Here is a 23,866-nt window from a genome sequence, read left to right as displayed (position 1 = left end):
ACAATTTAGACCAGAAATTTTTTTTTTTTGGCGACTAGCAAATTAGTCGCTAATTGCTGTCAAAATAGTCCCCAACTTAGACGCTAATAGGTAAGGAGTAATTTGTAAAATTGTATAGCGACTATCAATTAGTTGCAAAATGTACCTTTTAGTGTCTAATAATTTGTCAGAAATGCCACAAAATTAGACGCCAAAGGTGTAAGGGTATTTCTAAAAGGCTTTCAAACTATTTATTAGTCGACGAATGTATCTTTTTGGTGACCAATTTAGTGATTAATTGTAATACTTTAGACGTTGAATGTAGAATCCAAACGGTTTTTCACGACTATTTTATTAGTGGCGAATGTACTTTTGGTGACCAAAATTTAGTTAGTTTTATTTATTTTAGACGCTAATGTGATCAATAAGTGTTCGCAACTATTTTATAATGGCCGAATGTGTCTTTGGTGACCAATTTAGTAGTTAATTCTAGTCATTTTAGACGCTGATGTGGAATCACATATTTTTCGTGACTATTTTTATAGTGACCGAATGGAATCGTGTTGGTAACCAAATTAGCGGTTAATTATAGCATTTTAACGTTGAATGTGGAATCCAATAGGTTTGTCGTGACTATTATTAGTGGACGAATGTATGTTTGGTGACCAAAATTTAGTGGTTAATGTATTATTTAGACGCTGAATGTGAAATCCAAAAGGGTTTCGTGACTTTTTTAGACGTGATGTGGAAGCTAAACTAAATTACTTTTGCTACTAAAACATTATCCGCAGAATGTTTACTTTTTGCTAGTAAAAATTAGTTGCAGAATGTTTTTTTTTTTTTAGAGCATTTCGTATTGACCTACATTATACATCAACATCAACAAATTGAACAATATACAAATCTGATCACAAAATCAAATATCATATTGTTATATATAATATATATATATATTAAGTCCTACATGGATTTTTATGCATGACAAATAAAACCAAAATGCACCTATCACATTGCATACAAAAAAAAAAAAAAAAAAAACAGCATGCACCCACATTTTCCCCACTACCTATCTATCTGTGCATAACTAACAAAAAAATGTTCACCCCATGTACACCATCTAACATATATATGCAAACAATCCTAAAAAGATGGTTCTACCCCCATGTCAAAATATCTACTGCCCATACAACGAAAAAATAACCATCAACATCATTAGAATGTCAAGTGTCACTAGTTGCGGTTTTTGAAATAGCTGTAGCTGGTGAGGACGAGTCTTCATCAGGTGGAGATGGCAATGGCTGTCGAGTTGGAGCTTTATCATATTACTGTAGTTCAAGGGCTATAGTTAGCTGCTTCATCATCTCCAACAGAACAAATTGTTGGTGTTCAAGGCTTTTTATTTTCTCTTTTTGTTGATCAAATAAGATGAGCTGCTCCTCCAACTGTTTAATCTTATTTTCTTCTTGTTGCACAATACACCTTAACTCTGCTTCTACTGCAGTGGATTGATGCTCAGTTTGTGAAAATGCAAAATTATAATTAAATCCGAAAGCTTTACCCAGAACTTCCTCACATATTTCAGCTTCTGTTTTTTCACTTTCCCCTGCTTGTGTTTCATCTTGCAGCTCTATCATTTTTTCCTACCATCAATTGAATGCATAATCAATAAGTCAACCAAGAAACTAAATAGCAACATAAAAGAATACTGCAGCACCAAATAAAAATATATTTGATGGAGTAGAGAAGCAAGTATATCAAACATTATCAATCTAATACTAAAAGACAAATTCCGGCATAAAGTTTTTATATTGAAAAGTGTGAAATTATATGTTTTGTCGTTTATTACCATCACCTAATGGAGGTCTGGATTAAAAAAGTGTGGATGTCTACATCTGAGAATTTTCTTATACTCATATAAGCAACAGATTGACAGTCACATATCCATGCATAAACATGCTAAGTAATTGGAAAGATAAGGGTTGTTGCATTTTGTAAATATCATAAAAGTGATGTGGCAAGGCTGCTATGGTGATATGGAATGGAAGTTGATTAGTTCAATATTACTCATCAAGAAGTATAAATATGTACATATACATTTCCCATTCTCAAAGTGTTTTAATTCTCCAAGAGGCAAAACAAAGCCATGGTTCTCTGCCATTGCTAGCAGAGCTCCCAAGGACATACACTACCACACTGTAAAAACTCCACTAACATACATGATCTTCAGCAATCATGAAGTTGAATTGTTCGAAAATAACATATTCATTCCAAGTGTACAAATCAGGAAAGGTGCCCAAAGAGAAGAATGAAAACTACATCTCATTTAAATAGATTATGATTATTGATCAGTGCACATTAATGCCAGCACAAGATCTAGTGTAGTGAGAAAATTCATTTCAGAAGATGATGTGCACAATTTTAAATCATTCTGATTTAGGTGGTGCTGAATCTTAATTCCATGGAGGAAGACTTCACACACACACACACAAATTAAAAAAAAAAAAAAAAAACACACACACACACACAAATAAAAAAAAAAAAAAAAAAAAAAAAAAAATCTAATCTCATCCGTCCAAGTTCAGCGATACGACATTCAGATTATAAATTCAGACAATAATAATATCTAGATCATAAAATCCTCAATACAATCCAGACCTCCATTAGGTGATATTTTAAAGTTACATATTTACTCTGAAAATAAAATGCTCTTAAAGGCTCCTAAAATTGCACTTTTAGTTGTAGCATGTCCCTATTATGGATGACAACTGACGCAAAAATGCTTAGAAGAAACTTTGAAATATCTACATAAACCATGAAACAGGTTTTTCCTACTAGAAGAAACTCCAACTTTCTGCTTTAAAAAATACAAACTGTTAAGTTCGATCAAGAGAAACAATATAACACAAGTTAAATTTCAGCCTTATCNTTAATTAAGATCGCTTGTTTCTTGATTAATTACAATTAAGGAGAGATAGGAAAATAGTTCCAACGGTGAATATTCAGGTATGGATTGATTTAATTTTGCATCAATGATCAGTAGTAAGATTCCGATGGTGGATGTTGTCTAAGACCAAGTTTTGTTATATTAATTGATTTCGATTTGAATTGTTTTTGTTATTTTTGCTAAGATTGTTTTGCTGTTTTACTTAAAATCCCCTAGCCTTGTTCACATCATCGGAAAATTCGGCTAGACACTCTTCGTGGGATTGACCCTTGCTTACCGTATTTACAGTTCAGTAGTTAGGTTAGGAATGTTTTTAATCTTGGTTGCCTACGACAACACACCAGGATGTCAAGTTGGATAGGGAATGACTTGCAACTCATCACCCCATCAATGTATGGCTTCAATCTCTGTCCATTGACCTTAAATGTACCATTTTCTTCATGTGATACCTCCACCGCCCTGAACGGGTAAACTCTTGTAACTATAAAGGGTCTGGACCATCTAGACTTAAGTTTTCTAGGGAAGAGCCTAAGTCTAGAATTATACAATAATACTTTCTGACCCACTTCAAAGTTCTTCTTCCTTATATGCTTGTCATGCACCTTTTTGTCTTTTCTTTGTAAATCCGAGCATTCTTATATGCTTCATGATGGAACTCATCGAGTTCATTCAAAGTCACCATCCTTTCTTCCCCAACAGCTCGTAAGTCCATGTTTAGCTGCTTGACTACCCAGTATGCCTTATGCTCAATTTCTACCAGCAAGTGACATGCCTTCCCATAGACCATCCTAAATGGAGACATACCAATTGGAATCTTAAATGCAGTGCGGTAGGCCCATAATGCATCATCCAATTTCTGTGACCAATCCTTCCTATATGCATTCACTGCCTTCTCTAAAATTCCCTTAAGTCCTCTGTTCGATAGTTCCACTTGCCCGCTAGTCTGTGGATGGTATGGTGTCAGAACTCTATGTTTCACTCCATATTTTCCCAACAACGCATCTAATTGCTTATTGCAAAAATGCGATCCTCCATCACTGATGATTGCCCGTGGTACCCCAAATCTTGAGAAAATGTTCTTTCTCACAAAATTAACCACCACCCTGGCATCATTGGATGGCATTGCAACTACTTCCACCCATTTCGATACGTAATCCACCGCAACCAAAATGTACATGTTCCCATAAGAATTTGGGAAAAGACCTATGAAGTCAATTCCCCACACATCAAACATCTCAACAACTAGGATATTATTCAACGGCATCTCATCTTTCTTCGAAATACTTCCACTCCGTTGACATTGGTCACATTCCCGAACCATCCAGAAAGCATCCTTGAATAGGGTTGGCCAATAAAACCCAGATTGAAGGACCTTGGCCGCTATCCTAGTTCCTCCAAAATGACCACTCACTTCTCTCTCATGGCAATGCCGTAGAATACTCTTCATCTCCTCTTCCGGTACACACCTACGTATCATCTGATCAGCATAGTGTTTGTACATAAATGGTTCTTCCCAGAAATAATACTTCAAGCCACAGAAAAACTTCCTCTTCTGTTGAAAGGTCATGCCATTCGAGAGCACTCTCGATGACAAGTAGTTTGCAAAATCTGCATACCATGGTGCTTCTTCCACTCTCATCAATTTCTTATCCGGGAAAGTTTCTTTGATTTGGGGTTCCTCTTCACTTCCCTGACTTGGTCTTTCAATCCTCGACAAATTATTTGCCACCACATTTTCTGACCTTTTTTTATCTCGGATTTCCAACTCAAACTCTTGTAGTAGTAGGATCCATCCTATCAGTCATGGTTTTGCTTCTTGCTTAGCCAATAGATGCTTGAGCGTCAAATAATCCATGTAGACTATCACCTTATCACCTAGCAAGTAAGAATGAAATTTTTCAAATGCAAAAACCACAGCTAATAGCTCTTTTTTAGTAGTGGTGTAATTCAATTGTGCATCGGTAAGTGTCTTGCTAGCATACTGAATTACATGCAACACTTTGTTTTTCCTCTATCCTTGTACTACTCCTAGTGCAAAATCACTAGCATCACACATCAATTCAAACGATAGTCCCCAATTGGGAACTGCAATAATAGGTGCAGACACTAATAATTTTTTAAGAGTTTGAAAGGTATGCATGCATTCATCATCAAAATCAAAAGCAACATCTTTAATCAGTAAATTGCAAAGGGGTTTAGAGATTTTAGAGAAATCCTTAATAAACCGTCTATAGAACCCCACATGCCCCAAGAAAACTCTAAACTGACTTAACATTGTAGGTGGTGGCAGCTTCTCAATCACTTGTTTTTGCTCGATCCACTTTTATGCGTCCTTTGAAATTTGTGACTGAGCACTATTCTTTCCTGTACCTTTAGTGGCATTCTCCCAATTGAGCACCAAGTTCGTCTCTTGACATCACTGCAAAACAAATGAAAGATTAGATAGCAATTCAAAAGACGAACCGAAAACAAAGAAGTCATCCATGAAGGCTTCTAAAACCGCTCCACCATGTCACCAAAGATCGACATCATGCATCTCTAAATGTGGCTGGTGTATTGCACAACCTGAAGGGATCCTTCTGTAAGCAAAGGTGCCATAGGGACAAGTGAATGTCGTCTTTGTTGATCTTCAGGAGTAATGGCAATCTAATTATATCCTGAAAAAACATCCAGGAAACATAGGAAGCATGCCCTGCCAATCTCTCCAACATTTGATCAATGAAGGGAAGTGGGAAATGATCCTTCCCTGCGCGTTCATTCAATTTCGGTAGTCAATGCATACTCTCCAACCCGTGACGTGCCTGGTTGGTATCAATTCATTGCTTTCATTCTTTATCACTGTGATACCCCCTTTCTTTGGAAATACTTGCAGGGTCACCATGGACTATCAAAAATGGGATAAATTATTCTCGCATCTAAAAGTTTCACCACTTCCTTTCTCACCACTCCTTCATCGAAGGATTCAATCTCCGTTGTGGTTGTACCCTAAGCTTGGATCATCTTTCATGAGTATCTTATGCTACAAAATGATGGAGAGATGCCTCTAATATCTAAAATAGTCTATCCAATTGTTGATCTATGTTCCTAACACCCGAATCAACGGCTCTCTTCCACTTTTAACCTTGAATTGATAATCACTGGGAAGGTTTCTGCTTCACCAAGATACACATATTGAGTGGGAAGAAAAGGCTTGAGTTCAAGTTTTGGAGGTTCTTCCTTCTTCCTATTCCTTCTCTTTCTCAAAATCAGATTCCTCAAATTCTAGATCTTGGTTCTCATTGATCGGCTCAGTGCTTCCAAAAATCTAGCAACTCTCTTCGCCGGTTCATCTACCCTATTGTTTTCGATTGGGCAATACATGCTTTAGAGGTAGTTGAGGGGTGTTCTTTTCAATAGCCTTGCCACTAGTTTATCCACCACGTTACACTAAAGCACGAATGCGACTCAGATGGAAATTTCATAGCTTCAAAAACATGAACGTTACATCTCATCTTCGACTCTTAACAGTAACTTTCCTTTTTCACTCAATAAGAGCTCTTCCGATGGCCAGAAATGGTCTTCCCAAAATGGAAGGCATTTCCTATCCTTTCCATGTCCAATACAACAAAATCCGCAAGAAAAAATTACTTATCCACCTTCACCAAAACTTCTAACTTACCCTTGGATGTTTTATGGATCTATCTACAAGCTTAACGACATGGTCGTTGGCTTCACTTCACCAATTCCCAATCTCTGAAAATAGAAAAAGCATTAGATTGATGCTTGCACCTAAATCACATAAAACTCTCTCAAAGTAATGTCTCCTATAATACAAGGAATAAAACTCCTGGATCTTTGAGTTTCAGGGGCAGCTTCTCTACAGAATGGCATGCACTCTCCATGAGCATCACTGTTCCATTTCTAACTTCCTTTTGTTTGATAAATCTCCTTGAGAAATTTCGCGTAGCTCGGCATCTGTTGAAATGCATCTACAAAAGAATGTTACTATGCAGTTTTTTAAATATTTCAATGAATTTGGAAAACTGCTTACCTAATTCTTCTTTTTAAGTCTCTGAGGAAAAGGCAAGGAGGAGTGGGATGTGCCAACTTGGTGGGTATCTCGGGGAATGGCAATTATCTTTCTTTTTTCTTTGCCCTCTTCTCGCTTTTGTTTTCTTCCCTATAACTGATTGGTTTTCTTCAACAATTATTTCTTCGTCAACTTCCTCATTGAATCTTCCTTTCTTTTGGTGGGTTCCTCTTTTCCTGATTGTTCCACCTTCCAAGACTGTCCACTCTATAGTGTTATGCATTTGCTTGTTCACGTGGGTTTGCACTGTGTCACGGGTAGGAAACTTGTGGTCTCTCATTGAGCTTATCGGCCAATTGACCACCTGTACCTCCAAGTTTCGAATGGATCCCCTTGGTTCTGAAATTTGTCCTTGTCTCATTCAGAAACATGTGGTCTTTGCATAAACTTCGACATATCCTCCAGTTTTTTCCATCTTTGCTCTCCCGGTTGATTGTTCACCCCGCTTGGTGTTTGGCATCGTTCTGGTTCCATTGATTGTCTGCTGATTCTGTGATTTTGCCCCAAGACAGGTTTGGATGATTCCTCCAACCAGGATATATGTGTTGGAGTACGGATTGTTCAGTTGCCTTGATTTCCTACCAAGTAGTTAACTCTTCGATGATGAAGAAGCTGAAGCAAACGTATTCCCCACTGGCATCACTGCTCATATGACTACCTGACAAAATTCAAAGTTAGTTAAGGTGCTTGAATATAATTTACTTGCATACTTCCAATTGGTTTGATGCTGTGTAAGTGGGGTGAAATGCCGTGTATGCATCAACTTCATGAAGACCCATAGATTTCTTCATTTGTATCTCCATTCGGTCTTGATAGTGTGTATTAGCCAAAAACTCAAGCAAATCATGAGCTCTTCTGGTGTCTTATTTTGCAATGCTCCCCCGACGCTGCATCAACCATGGTTTGCACATTAACCATCAATCCATTGTAAAAAAGTTTAAACTTGCATCCAAACTGGCAACCCATGGTGTGGACACCTCTCAGTAGTTCCTTGTATCTTTCCCAAGCTTCAATAATGATTCTATCTCTTCTGTAGAAAAGATGTGATATCATTTCTCATCTTCGCGGATTTTGCTAGAGGAAAGAATTTGGTCAGGAACTTATGTGCTAATTCATCCATGTAGTGATCGTCCCTGGTGGTAGTGCCATTAACCATCCCTTTGCTTTGTCCCTCAATGAGAAAGGGAAGCTCTAAATCTGATGGCGTCATCTGATAATTCGTTTGACTTGAAGGTGTCGCAAATCTCTAAGAAGTTTGCAATGTGCAGATTTGGATCTCCTTCAAATCTCCTTTAAACGTTGAGTCTGGATCATCTGGATGATTGCAGCTTTATTTCGAAGTGTTGGCTTGTACTGCTAGTCTAATAATACTTGACCCACTACCATCAACTGAGGAAACTGAGAATTCCCTTAATGTTATATTCTCTGCCATCTCAACAGCTATAGCCTCTCGTTCTCTTCTTCTCTGTTAAGTCTTCTTGTGGTCTTTCAGTCTCTGGATCTACAGGAAACAAGTGGACGTCTCACTCTTCGCATAAAAACACAAAACAAAAGAAAATGTGAGATCACTAACTAACGAAAAGAACAAAAAAAAATTAACTAATAACAATTAAAACAAAAATAAAAATCCAATCTAGCTCACTCAAGAAAATTCAATGTTACACAAAATCAATCTGGCAACGGGCCAAAAACTTGATGCGTGTTACTACAACATGCAAATATAGAAGTGCAACCAGTCACACAAGTAATAAAGTGATGAGTGAGTATCGTTCCCATGAGGATTGTGTGTAATCACTAATTTTCCTAATTGTTTTCAAGTTGGAGAGCCGAATTTGTTGGATTTATAGGAGATTAAAATTTAAACAAAAACAAAATTTCTAAGTATTAAAACTAATAATGCAAGCAAGATTTAAAACAGAGTAATATCAATTTAAACAAACGGTTAGGGTTGACTTCATTCAGCTCTATGGATTATTCTACAAATTATGCACTTTTACATCACATGAACAGATTGTAAATCGAATTCCCTAAGTTGTAAAACATACCTTCTTAAGTTATGAATTCCTACTTTTCCTATCAATCTTTGGCACCAAAAAAATTGAAGATTAACAAATCCAAGTTCATTAAGCTAATGGAATCCTAGATTGATTTCATTGTTTTCTCAACTATCTTCGCATTCAAATAACAATGGTGATTACCAAGAAGCTCAACATGATTCATTTCTCAATCTCACCATGTTTAATAAGTAAAATCAATAAAATCAGATAATCACACAATCTATGCAATAGAGTATAAAGCAAACAATAATCAATTGATTAATCCACAGAAATCCGAATTACATCAAAAACCTAACCCAAATGGGTTAGTTCATAACTAAATTAAAACATTAACAGAAAAACAGTAAAAATAGCATCAACATATTGAAAAAAAGAGAAAGAGTAGAGATCTCCCCTGGTTGAAGAATCCCTAAGGTTAAAGCTCAATCTTCTCTCCAAATGTAAAAAAATACTCTAAACCAAACAAAAACCAAACGAACCTCTCCAAAATGGCAAGGCTTTTTATATAGTTCCCCCAAAAACCTAAAACTTTTCCTAAAATAAAACTGTGCGTTTTGGAGAAAACAAAATTTCGCAGACTTCGCCACGGCGACAAACTGAAGTGAATCTTGTGCCTAGCTTTGTTCGCCGTGGCGAAGAAGAAACTTCGCCCTGGCGACACTTCTTGGAAAATTCTGAATTACATAATTGCCCTCAGCTTGCTTCCTTGCTAATCTTAGATCTTCGATGCTTTCCACTGGGAACAAGTTCATAGTGCTCACCCCGTCATAACTTTCCCAAACTCTGAGATTTGCTTACTTGGGTCCAGAAACTCCAATTCGCTCATATTTGCTAAAAATGCACGTTTCGGCCTAAAACATAAAATATATAGAATAGTAGCAATTCAGGCATAAACGAACTAAGAAGTATTTAAAATCCGGACAAAAGCTAATAAAAAAGTATAATCTCGGATTATCAAGTTGCCTATCAGTTTAAATTCAGGTCATTGGTTCAGTAACTGAACACATAATATCGAGAGTAACCGAGGTGACACATTTCATGCCTCGGTCTCGTTGAGATAACAGATGATGAAAGGATTGGATTGACGATAACCATATCATTGACAAGGTAGCTACTTCGCTGAATCCGAATTATCGGGTGGCCTAATGCCTTGCTAGGGGTCAATCTTGGTCTGTTTGTAGTGAGACAATAATTGGAGTTAATCTGATACTACCACATACGGTATGATGAGGAGCTACGGGTCACACACATAGAAGATAATTTAGAAGCCAGTTTATAAGAGGGTGTTTCATCTTTTTAGGCGAAAGGGTATTTTGGTAATTTTACAGTCTAATTAAATTTGCTGAGGTCGTAGCCTTTATTTAATGTGTAATAAATAAATAAGTGAAATTATATTTAAATAGTGTGGATATATTTAAATGAATTATTGTATTGTCAAATTTTAATATATAATAAATATATATAATTTAATTTAATTGAAATAAATAATAATAATTAAAATATTCTAAATGGGGCTGTCTGGACATAGGGGTTGTTTGGTTGGTGCCCAAGCCTATTCATGATGGAATTGGGCAAAGGGTGCACTATATAAGTGCAACACTTTGGTAATTAAAAATGTAATTCATTTAATCATTTTGATAAAAACCCAGCCCCCTTTTCTCTCTTCATGCCACTTCATATAGCTTGAATCAAAATTTATTTTTGATTTTGTTCTGGTTCTTAAGGCTAAAGAGGGTCTAGCAAATCCCTCTTTAGTTCCTTGGGGTTATCTTCATGTGGACTAACGGTGGTTCGATCCTACCCTGAATTGGCAGCGAAACCCATTTAGAGATAGTTGGAGGAGCCTCCAAACGTGCGTATGGTTTCTTAACTTTAAAACTGATATCCTGCAGATTTGTATTTAATGTATAAATTGTTAAATTTGTGCCTTGATCTTGGTTCTAAAGAACGATCCATGTGTTTATGATTTTATTTCCGCTGCCATGACTTATCGTTTCCTAACATCATAGTCTAAGGAATGAAATATTTTGTCCATTTTTGAGAAAATATGTTGGTATTTTTTGACGATATCTGATTATAGCTGATCACTCTTGATCATGTGGTGCACTTCGTACCGTACTTGAAGTTCTTTTGTCAACATAAGCTTTTGCATACATCTTGGCCTTACTAGCTCTCTCAAGGCATTACATGGGTTTCTTGCATTAATTAGTATTACTAAAATTTATTCAAAATTATGGCAATTGGCAGCTCCTCTCACAAATATGTTTGTTGATACAGAAATATGTACCAACCAGAGAATTTTGATTGACTTGGTGGGATCAGAATAGATGTGCGCGTGATTACGGGTAATCAACGATAGACATATATGGAGTGCAATAAAATAAATGACAATGAAAGTTTTTTTAAGTGGTTTGGTGAGGTAAACTCTTGACACTACGTCCCTATTTTTTGTATTGCTGTGAGAGCTTACAATGAGAATTCTATGTGAAAGTCATAACCCCTTTTTCATCATTTGAGGGGTTTATAATCAAGGTTTGACAAAGGAAAGAGCAAAAATAAAGGGATCACAATTTATCTGAACTGCAATTACTTTCCGCGATTAGGCGATGTGATTGCACAGAGATGATGGGATTTAGTCATTCCTGCCATATCTGGGATCTAAAGTTATCTGGGATTGGTTGAATGATCATTCGAGTTGTTCATGACTAGCTTATGCTGGGTTGGACAACCATGGAGTCGGACCGATCTTGGGTCGAGCTACATCCTTGCGGTAGCTCGAACTTGGTGGAAAAATCACACACAATATTGCCCCTTAATGTTCAATGCTCGTTTCGAGCTTTGAAGACTATTGCTCGATTTGATACCAAGCTCCAATACCAACAACACCAAGATATAGGTTCGACGAGATCCTGGGTTGACCTCATGTCCGGTGACATGTTTCACACTTGTTACTTCCCGTGATAGTGCCAAACTCATAACATGAAAGTTAAGGTAATACGTATTTCAAAAGGCCATGTTGCTTTAAATGTGGCAGCCTTTGTCAGTTGTGGTTCGTCGCGTAGGCAACTACAGCTACAAGTACGAAGTTGAGGTGAAGTGCGGTGACAGTTGTCAATGTAATAGTCCAACGATTCATCGCCTTCACGGATGGGATGCGCGTGGCCAGTCTAAGGGTGAGATTGCTCGAAATGAAGGGTTGAGATTCACTGTAAATCGATGGCTATGATTAACCCCGCCCTTGTGCTTCTATGCAAACCACTAAAAAGGTGGCGAAGTTGTAGAATGCTACTTCAGCCCACAGAAGTTCTCTGACACCTTTGTCACCTTGTTGTTGTTTGTCATTGTCACGGTGTCTTTCCGAGAGTTTGCACTTCTTTCATTCTGGTAGGTTCTTTTCTTTTTATTCATCTTTCCAATTTTGCGTTAAAGGGTGGCTACTGTCGTTGCCACATTGGATGTTCTAGGGCTTTAGTAGGGTTTTGAATACGTCTCTGGCAATCTTGGGTTTAAGGAGGGTTTAATGCAGTGGCCGCCAACCTGGGTAGGTCGGTTCATTTGTTGTGTGGCACGAACTATCTTGGGTGCCTGAACTAAAAGCAAGTATGAAATGGCCACCGAATTTTTGAGCTCTAACATATGTTACTTCCGTTTCAGGTAGCCAAAAGGAGCTATAACCATGTCTTCTTCCAGTAGTCATAATAGAATCAGCCGCATGTTCGATTCGCGCGTAGGCTCAACAATCCTTGGGGATTCAACTCCAATTTTTCTAAGAAGTCGTCGAACGAAGGGACCTCGACGCGACAAGCTCTTCTAACCATGCCTTGATAAAGTTGGCTCAACCACATTGTCTCCAGTTCATAGCCTGCGAAGAGGTCACAAATCCTCGATTACCGTCAGTGATCTAGAACGCATAAGAGCGGTCTATGTGCCAGCTTAATTTGATGGCCTCGGAGGACATTTCTCGAAAGAATCCCCGCTTGGATGGGTGGCAACCTCTGAGACCCTCCTAAGATGTGGGGTATCCATTCCCCCTCATCGTGTTATTGACAACAGCTGAAGCGGTTTGACATTGTTCCCTCCAGCTTTTTTGCAAATTCTATGTAATTATTATTGTCTTGTACATAGCATACATGATCGCTAAGTTGGGCAAGCCATCTGTCGAGGAGCTCGTCTATCTGTTGGGCTAAAAAAGGACAAGACTAGACATACTACCTTTCCAAGGCGAGAAAGGTATGTTTTAACGAGCTGGTTGATGTCTAAAGAGGTCCCGCACTAAGACTCACAACTTTTCTTCTATGAAGTCTGGGGAGACTGACTCCTTCACTTCGGAAGTGAGTAAGATTTCGTTCTACTTACATCGAGAACACTTTCGACCTTTGTGGTCTTGCTAACCAAGATGCTTGTTTTGCAGTTAATGTCAAACATAACTATCTCACTGCCGCGAGCTTGCAAAGGCTCCAGCATTTCACAACCTTCCCGATAGACAGCATAATGCTAACAAGATCGTTACGCTCCTCACCTGCGAGCATATGGCTTCTGTTGGGATGACGCCAGATTCCTATGATTTTGGAGAAAGGTTAAGTCATCTTTGCTCGTACTTTTCTCGCGCAGATAAGTCGCTTACTGTTGTTACTTTCTTGCAGAGATATGGGCTGAGAAACCTAAAGGCCTTAAGAAGAAGACGCGCAGCTCCGAGAGCGTACCAAGAAGACACCGACTGCTTTGGCAACGAAGCAGCACGCTAATGTCGCTGGCATGAAATGCGCCGGTGGCGAGCTTGGGGAGGGCCCAAGCGCGAAAAAGCCCTTAACTGCTCCAAAGGCAGTAGGCAAAAAGACTGTCTTTGAGCCCTAGAAGAGGCCAGCGAAGAAAACTCCCAAGCTGATTGGAAGCTCTGGGAAACTAAAGGCACCTGAGTAGCATGATAGTCAGGTAAGAACAAAGTAACCGAGCCTCTGGGGGGCTTGGGCAAACAAAAGGTGATTGGGCAGCAAGGTGGCTCAGGCAAAGAGGTCACTGTGCATGTTGGTGGCCTAAAGAAAACAGTGACTAAGGACTTGGCTAAGAAGAAGTCCACTCCTACGGGCAAGGCTAGCGCTACCGGGGGGAGTAAATCTAGCTCGTCCCAGTCGAAAAGCAAGAAAATGGACGAAACAGCCCAAGCTATGATCGACGCTCTGATCAATCAACTCCCTGACCATATTAGCGTTAGGGCCACAGTGGCCAGGGATGGAATCACTCCATGAACCTTCACGGTCGTTAGAGATGTCGTTCCAATCGATATGCTGGACTTGGTGTGCAACTATGCGGTGAAGGTACCGGTAGTTCTGTAATACCTATATTCAGAAATATGGTAGGGATTATTTTATAGTCATAGTGAATATATCTAACTAGTTTTATAAAGGAATTCCATAAAAGTTTCAATAGGGGCAAAATGGTCATTTCACATAGAATCACGTGTTCAAGTGAAAAGTGAGTATGACAAATATAATGTATTAAGTGTACTAGCCATGAGAATAGATTGATAAAAAGATTATGGGAAATACACGTGATGTGATGCCGAGATAAATACGTGTTTGTAAAGTAATACGAAGAAATTAAAGAATAAGGGTCAAATGGGCTTTTCACTCACAACTATATGAAAAAGTGGTGAGTGTAAGGCCGCAAAATAATGTGAAGAAAATTATACAAATGAGGGTAATTAGGTAAATGACTAAAGGACATAGTGAAATTTCTTAGAAAGTGTAAAGGCAAAATGGGAATATATATATATATTAGTTATAAGGCTTCAATTGACAAAACTCTAGCCATTCTCATCCCTTGAGCACACAACTTCTCATTCATTTTCTCTCAAGCTTCTTCATCAAATTTCAAAGAGAATTCATAGGGTTTAGCTTAATTTTTTGTAGATTTTCAATCCTAAAGCATCCAAAGGTAAGATTCTAGCACAAAAGTGTGTATTTAAGCTTAAAGTTTTGAATTCTTATGTTTTTACACGATTTAGGTCCAAGAGGAAAAGAATTTTAGCAAAGGAAGGTTGAATCATTAGTGTTGTACAAATTCAAGGTAAGTAAACCCAATCTAAGCTTCAATTTGAGTAGTATATGTGTAAGTACTAGTTGATTCTTAGTGTTTGTTGTTGCCAAAATAGCAAGTGCACCAGTCACACAAGTAAAAAGTGATGAGTGAGTATCGTTCCCATGAGGATTGGTTGTTAATCACTAATTTTCCTAATTGTTTTCAAGTTGGAGAAGCCGAATTGTTTTGGATTTATAGGAGATTAAAATTTAAACACAAAACACAAATTTTCTAAGTATAAAAACTAATTAATGCAAGCAAGATTTAAAACAAGAGTAATATCCATTTAAAACACGGTTAGGGTTTGACTTCATTCAGACTCTATGGATTAATTCTACAAATTATGCTACTTTTACATCACATGAACAGATTGTAAATCGAATCCCTAAGTTGTAAAACATACCTTCTTAAGTTATGAATTCCTACTTTTCCCTATCAATCTTTGGCACAAAAATGAAGATTAACAAATCCAAGTTCATTAAGCTAAGGAATCTAGATTGATTTCATTGTTTCTCAAATCTATCTCTAGCATTCCAAATAACAATGGTGTTACCAAGAAGCTCACATGATTCCTTTCTCAATCTCACCATGTTTAATAAGTAAAATCAATAAAAATCAGAATAATCACACAATCTATGCAATAGAGTATAAAGCAACCATAATCAATTGTAATCCACAGAAATCCGAATTACATCAAAAACCTAACCCAAATGGGTTAGTTCATAACTAAATTAAAACATTAACAAGAAAAACAGTAAACATAGCAGTCAACATATTGAAAAAAGAGAAAAGAGTAGAGATCTCCCTGGTGAAGAATCCCTAAGGTTAAAGCTCAAATCTTCTCTCCAAATGTAAACTACTCTAAACCAAACAAAAACCAAACGAACCTCTCCCAAAATGGCAAGGTTTCTTATATAGTTCCCCAAAAACCTAAAACTTTTCCTAAATAAAACTGTGCGTTTTGGAGAAAACAAAATTCGCAGACTTCGCCACGGCGACAAACTGAAGTGAATCTTGTGCTAGCTTTGTTCGCCGTGGCGAAGAAGAAACTTCGCCTTGGGAACCTTCTTGGAAAATTCTGAATTACATAATTGCCCTCAGCTTGCTTCCTTGTAAATCTTAGATCTTCGATGCTTTCCATGGGAACAAGCTTATAGTGCTTCACCCGTTCATAACTTTCCCAAACTCTGAGATTTGCTTACTTCTGGGTCCAGAAACTCCAATTCGTCATTATTTGCTAAAAATGCACGTTTCGGCCTAAAACATAAAATATAGAATTAAGTAGCAATTAGGCATAAACGAACTAAGAAGTATTTAATCCGGCCAAAAAGCCTAAATAAAACAGTATAATCCTGGATTATCAAGTTGCTCTTCCAGTTTATAATTCAGGTCATTGGTTCAGTAACTGAACACATAATACGAGAGTAACCGAGGTTGACACTATTTCTATGCCTCGGTTCGTTGAGATAACAGATGATGAAGGATTGGATTGTACGATAACCATATCATTGACAGGTGCTACTTCGCTGAATCCGAATTTATCGGGTGGCCATAATGCCTTGCTAGGGGTCAATCTTGGTTTGTTTGTAGTGAGACAATTAATTGGAGTTAATCGTGATACTACACACTACCGGTATGATGAGGAGCCTAAGGGTCACACACATAGAAGATAATTTAAGGCCAGTTTATAAGAGGGTGTTTTCATCTTTTTAGGCGAAAGGGTATTTGGTAATTTACAGTCTAATTAAATTTGCTGAGGTCGTAGCCTTTATTAATTTGTTAATAAAAATTAAATAAGTGAAATTATATTTATATGTGTTTGCATAATTTAAATGAATTATTGTTATTGTCAAATTTTAATATAATAAAATATATATTAATTTAATTTAATTGAAATAATAATAATAATAATTAAATATTCTAAATGGGGCTGTCTGGACATAGGGGTTGTTTAGGTTGGTGCCCAAGCCTATTCCATGATGGAATTGGGCAAAGTGTGCACTATATAAGTGCAACACTTTGTGAAATTAAAAAATGTAATTCATTTTAATCATTTTGATAAAAACCCCAGCCCCTTTTCTCTCTTCCATGCACTTCATATATGCTTGAATCAAAATTTTATTTTGATTTTGTTCTTGGTCTTAAGGCTAAGAGGGTCTAGCAAATCCCTCTTTAGTTCCTTGGGGTTATCTTCATGGGACTAACGGTGGTGATCCTACCCTTGAATTGGCAGCGAAACCCATTTAGAGATAAGGTGGAGGAGTCCAAACGTGCGTATGGTTTCTTAACTTTAAAACTGATCCTGCAGATTTGTATTAATGTATAAATTGTTAAATTTGTGCCTTGATCTTGGTTCTAAAGAACGATCCATGTTTTTATGATTTATTTCCGTGCCATGACATATCGTTTCCTAACATCATAGTCTAAGGAATGAAATTTGTCCATTTTTGAGAAAATATGTGTTGGTATTTTTGACGATATCTTGTTTATAGCTGATCACTCTCTGATCATGTGGTGCATCTTCGTACCGTACTTGAAGTTCTTTTGTCAACATAAGCTTTTGCATACAATCTTGGCCATTACCTAGCTCTCTCAAGGCATTACATGGGTTCTTGCATTAATTAGCTATTACTATAAATTTATTCAAAATTATGGCAATTGGCGCTCCTCTCACAAATATGTTTGTTGATACAGAAATATGTACCAACCAGAGAATTTTGATTGACCTTGGTGGGATCAGAATAGATGTGCGCGTGATTAGGGTAATCAACGATAGACATATATGGAGTGCAATAAATAAATGACAATGAAAGTTTTTAAAGTGGTTTGGTGAGGTAAAATCTTGACACTACGTCCAATTTTTGTATTTGCTGTGAGAGCTTACAATGAGAATTCTATGTGAAAGTCATAACCTTTTTCATCATTTGAGAGGGTTTATAATCAAGGTTTGTACAAAGGAAAGAGCCAAAATAAAGGGATCACAATTTATCTGAACTGCAATTCGAATTCTCGCGATTAGGCGATGTGATTGCACAGAGATTGATGTTGATTTAGTCATTCCTGCAATATCTGGGATCTAAAGTTATCTGGGAATTGGTTGAATGATCATTCGAGTTGTTCATGACTAGCTTATGCTGGGTTGGACAACCAGTGGAGTGGACCGATCTTGGGTCGAGCTACATCCTTGCGGTAGCCCGAACTTGGTGGAAAAATCACACACAATATTTGCCCCAATGTTCAATGCTCGTTCGAGCTTTGAAGACTATTGCCGATTTGATACCAAGCTCAACATACCAACAAGTCTCAAGTATAGGTTCGATCGAGACCTGGGTTGACCTCATGTCCGGTCGACATGTTTCACACTTGTTTACTTCCGTGATACGTGCCAAACTCATAACATGAAAAGTTAAGGTAAATACGTAATTTCAAAGTGGCCATGTTGCTTTAAATGTGGCAGCCTTTGTCAGTTGTGTTTCGTCGCGCGGAGGCAACTACAGCTATCAAGTACGAAGTTGAGGTGAAGTGCGGTGACAGTTGTCAATGTAATGTCCAACGATTCATCGCCCTTCACGGATGGATGACGCGTGGCCACGTCTAAGGGCTGAGATTGCTCGACAAATGAAGGGTTGAGATTCAATGTAAATCGATGGCTATGATTAAACCCCGCCCCTTTGTCTCATGCAAACCACTATAAAAGGTGGCGAAGTTGTCAGAATGCTCATTCAGCCCACAGAAGTTCTCTGACACCTTTGTCCACTTTGTGTTGTTTTGTCATTGTCACGGTGCTCTTTCCGATGAGTTTTTGCACTTCTTTCATTCTGGTAAGGTTCTTTTCCCTTTCTTTTTCTTTCCAATTTTTGCGTTAAAGGGTGGCTACGTCGTTGCCACATTGGATGTTCTAGGGCTTTAGTAGGGTTTTTGAATACGTCTTGGCAATCTTGGGTTTAAGAGGGGTTAATGCAGTGGCGCCAAACCTGGGGTAGGTGCGTTCATTTGGTGGGTGGCACGAACTCTTTGGGTGCCTGAACTAAAAGCAAGTATGAAATGGCCACCGAATTTTTGAGCTCTAACATATGTTCACTTCCGTTTCAGGTAGCCAAAAGCGAGCTATAACCATGTCTTTCTCCAGTAGTCATAATAGAATCAGCGCCTGTTCGATTCGCGCGTAGGCTAACAATCCTTGGGGATTCAACTCCTAATTTTTCTAAGAAGTCGTGAACGAAGCTGGACCTCGACGCGACAAGCTCTTCTAACCATGCCTTGATAAAGTTGGCTAACCCACATTGTCTCCAGTTCATAGCCTGCGAAGAGAGTCACAATCCTCGATTACCGTCAGTGATCTAGAACGCATAAGAGCGGTCTATGTGCCACAGCTTAATTTGATGGCCTCGGAGGACATTCTCGAAAGAATCCCCGCTTGGATGGGTGGCAACCTCTGAGACCCTCCTAAGATGTGGGGTATCCATTCCCCCTCATCGTTTTATTGACAACAGCTGAAGCGGTTTGACATTGTTCCCCTCCAGCTTTTTGCAAATTCCTATTAATTATTATTGTCTTGTACATAGCATACATGATCGCTAAGTTGGGCAAGCCATCTGTCGAGGAGCTCGTCTATCTGTTGGCTAAAAAAAGGACAAGACTAGACATACTACCTTTCCAAGGCGAGAAAGGTATGTTTTAACGAGCTGGTTGATGTCCTTAAGAGGTCCCGCACTAAGACTCAAACTTTTCTTCTATGAAGTCTGGGAGACTGATCCTTCATCGGAAGTGAGTAAGATTTGTTTACTATACATCGAGAATCACTTTCGACCTTTGTGTTCTTGCTAACCAAGATGCTTTGTTTTGCAGTTAATGTCAAACATAACTATCTCACTGCGCGAGCTTGCAAAGGCTCCAGCATTTCAACAACCTTCCGATAGACAGCATAATGCTAACAAGATCGTTACGCTCCTCACCTGCGAGCATATGGCTTCTGTGGGATGACGCCAGATTCCTATGATTTTGGAGAAAGGTTAAGTCATCTTTGCTCGTACTTTTCTCGCGAGATAAGTCGCTTATGTTTGTTACTTCTGCAGAGATATGGGCTGAGAAACTAAAGGCCTTAAGAGAAGACGGCAGCTCCGGAGGCTTATGCCACTAGTTTATCCACCACGTCTACACTAAAGCACGAATGCGACTCAGATGGAAATTTCATAGCTTCAAAAACATTGAACGTTACTATCTCATCTTCGACTCTTAACAGTAACTTTCCTTTTTGCACATCAATAAGAGCTCTTCCGATGGCCAGAAATGGTCTTCCCAAAATGAAAGGCATTTCCTTATCCTCTTCCATGTCCAATACAACAAAATCCGCAAGAAAAATTACTTTATCCACCTTCACCAAAACATCTTCAACTATACCCCTTGGATGTTTTATGGATCTATCTACAAGCTGTAACGACATGGTCGTTGGCTTCACTTCACCAATTCCCAATCTCCTGAAAATAGAAAAAGCATTAGATTGATGCTTGCACCTAAATCACATAAAACTCTCTCAAAAGTAATGTCTCCTATAATACAAGGAATAGTAAAACTCCCTGGATCTTTGAGTTTCAGGGGCAGCTTCTTCTACAGAATGGCACTGCACTCCTCCATGAGCATCACTGTTTCCTCATCTTCTAACTTCCTTTTGTTTGATAAAATCTCCTTGAGAAATTTCGCGTAGCTCGGCATCTGTTGAAATGCATCTACAAAATGAATGTTACTATGCAGTTTTTTAAATATTTCAATGAATTTGGAAAACTGCTTATCCTAATTCTTCTTTTTAAGTCTCTGAGGAAAAGGCACAGGAGGAGTGTGATGTGCCAACTCTGGTGGTATCTCGGGGAATGGCAATTTATCTTTCTTTTGTCTTTGCCTCTCTTCCCGCTTTTGTTCTTCTTCCCTATAACTGATTGGTTTCTCTTCAACAATTATTTCTTCGTCAACTTCCTCATTGGAATCTTCCTTTTCTTTTGGTGGGTTTCCTCTTTTCCCTGATTGTTCCACCTCTTCCAAGACTGTCCCACTCTATAGTGTTATTGCATTTGCTTGTTCACGTGGGTTTGCCACTGTGTCACTGGGTAGGAAACCTTGTGGTCTCTCATTGAGCTTATCGGCCAATTGACCCACCTGTACCTCCAAGTTTCGAATGGATTCCCCTTGGTTTCTGAAATTTGTCCTTGTCTCATTCATGAAACATGTGGTCTCTTGCATAAACTTTTCGAACATATCCTCCAGTTTTTTCAATCTTTGCTCTCCCGGTTGATTGTTCACCCCCGCTTGGTTGTTTGGCATCGTTCTTTGGTTCCATTGATTGTTCTGCTGATTCTGTTGATTTTGCCCCAAGACAGGTTTGGATGATTCCTCCAACCAGGATTATATGTGTTGGAGTACGGATTGTTCAGTTGCCTCTGATTTCCTACCAAGTAGTTAACCTATTCTGATGATGAAGACGCTGAAGCAAACGTATTCCCCACTTGGCATTCACTGCTCATATGACTACCTGCACAAAATTCACAAGTTAGTTAAGGTGCTTGAATATAATTTACTTGCATACTTCCCAATTGTTTTTGAAGTGCTGTAAGTTGGGCTGAAATGGCCGTGTATGCATCAACTTCATGAAGACCCATAGATTTCTTCATTTGTATCCTCTCATTCGGTCTTTGATAGTTGTTATTAGCCAAAACCTCAAGCAACTCATGAGCTTCTTCTGGTGTCTTATTTTGCAATGCTCCTCCCGACGCTGCATCAACCATGGTTTGCACATTAACCATCAATCCATTGTAAAACGTTTAAACTTGCATCCAAACTGGCAACCCATGGTGTGGACACCTCCTCAGTAGTTCCTTGTATCTTTCCCAAGCTTCATATAATGATTCTTACTCTTCCTGTAGAAAAGATGTGATATCATTTCTCATCTTCGCGGATTTTGCTAGAGGAAAGAATTTGGTCAGGAACTTATGTGCTAATTCATTCCATGTAGTGATCGTCCCTGGTGGTAGTGCCATTAACCATCCCTTTGCTTTGTCCCTCAATGAGAAAGGGAACAGTCTAAATCTGATGGCGTCATCTGATAATTCGTTTGACTTGAAGGTGTCGCAAATCTCTAAGAAGTTTGCAATGTGCAGATTTGGATCTTCCTTCAAATCTCCTTTAAACTGTATTGAGTACTGGATCATCTGGATGATTGCCAGCTTTATTTCGAAGTTGTTGGCTTGTACTGCTAGTCTAATAATACTTGACCCACTACCATCAACTGAGGAAACTGAGAATTCCCTTAATGTTATATTCTCTGCCATCTCAACAGCTATAGCCTCTCGTTCTCTTCTTTCTCTGTTAAGTCTTCTTGTGGTTCTTTCAGTCTCTGGATCTACAGGAAACACTAGTTGACGTCTCACTCTTCGCATAAACAACACAAAACAAAAGAAAATGTGAGATCACTAACTAACCGAAAAGAACAAAAAAAATTAACTAATAACAATTAAAACAAAAATAAAACTCCAATCTAGCTCACTCAAGAAAATTCAATGTTACACAAAAATCAATCCCTGGCAACGGCGCCAAAAACTTGATGCGTTGTTACTACAACATGCAAATATAGCAAGTGCACCAGTCACACAAAGTAATAAAGTGATGAGTGAGTATCGTTCCCATGAGGATTGGTTGTTAATCACTAATTTTCCTAATTGTTTTCAAGTTGGAGAAGCCGAATTTGTTTGGATTTATAGGAGATTAAAATTTAAACCAAAAACAAAATTTTCTAAGTATTAAAAACTAATTAATGCAAGCAAGATTTAAAACAAGAGTAATATCAATTTAAACAAACGGTTAGGGTTTGACTTCATTCAGACTCTATGGATTAATTCTACAAATTATGCTACTTTTACACTCACATGAATAGATTGTAAATCGAATTCCCTAAGTTGTAAAACATACCTTCTTAAGTTATGAATTCCTACTTTTCCCTATCAATCTTTGGCACCAAAAAAATTGAAGATTAACAAATCCAAGTTCATTAAGCTAATGGAATCCTAGATTGATTTCATTGTTTCTCAAATCTATCTCTAGCATTCAAAATAACAATGGTGCTTACACAAGAAGCTCAACATGATTCATTTCTCAATCTCACCATGTTTAATAAGTAAAATCAATAAAAATCAGAATAATCACACAATCTATGCAATAGAGTATAAAAGCAACAATAATCAATTGTAATCCACAGAAATCCGAATTACATCAAAAACCTAACCCAAAATGGGTTAGTTCATAACTAAATTAAAACATTAACAAGAAAAACAGTAAACATAGCAGTCAACATATTGAAAAAAGAGAAAAGAGTAGAGATCTCCCCTGGTTGAAGAATCCCTAGGTTAAAGCTCAAATCTTCTCTCCAAATGTAAAAACTACTCTAAACCAAACAAAACCAAACGAACCTCTCCCAAAATGGCAAGGTTTCTTATATAGTTCCCCAAAAACCTAAAACTTTTCCTAAAATAAAACTGTGCGTTTTGGAGAAAAACAAAATTTCGCAGACTTCGCCACGGCGACAAACTGAAGTGAATCTTGTGCCTAGCTTTGTTCGCCGTGGCGAAGAAGAAACTTCGCCTTGGCGAACCTTCTTGGAAAATTCTGAATTACATAATTGCCCTCAGCTTGCTTCCTTGTAAATCTTAGATCTTCGATGCTTTCCATGGGAACAAGCTTATAGTGCTTCACCCG

The 23,866-nt window shown here is 38.1% G+C and overlaps 2 non-coding genes across 2 annotated transcripts; both read left to right on the top strand.

The window, feature by feature from the left end:
• The first annotated feature begins 7,951 nt into the window (after nt 1-7,951).
• LOC116139171 lies at nt 7,952-8,055 on the top strand. The gene has a single exon (XR_004129408.1). It is a non-coding gene; the product is annotated as a small nucleolar RNA R71 (small nucleolar RNA).
• Nucleotides 8,056-21,961: 13,906 nt separating this feature from the next.
• Nucleotides 21,962-22,068, top strand: LOC116139178. The gene has a single exon (XR_004129415.1). It is a non-coding gene; the product is annotated as a small nucleolar RNA R71 (small nucleolar RNA).
• Nucleotides 22,069-23,866: the final 1,798 nt, after the last annotated feature.

Source organism: Pistacia vera, unplaced genomic scaffold (assembly GCF_008641045.1).
Source record: "Pistacia vera cultivar Batoury unplaced genomic scaffold, PisVer_v2 Contig347, whole genome shotgun sequence".
In the NCBI taxonomy this organism is placed as follows: domain Eukaryota; kingdom Viridiplantae; phylum Streptophyta; class Magnoliopsida; order Sapindales; family Anacardiaceae; genus Pistacia; species Pistacia vera.
Note: the sequence above shows the minus strand (reverse complement) of the source record. Positions and strands in the feature narration are given on the sequence as shown.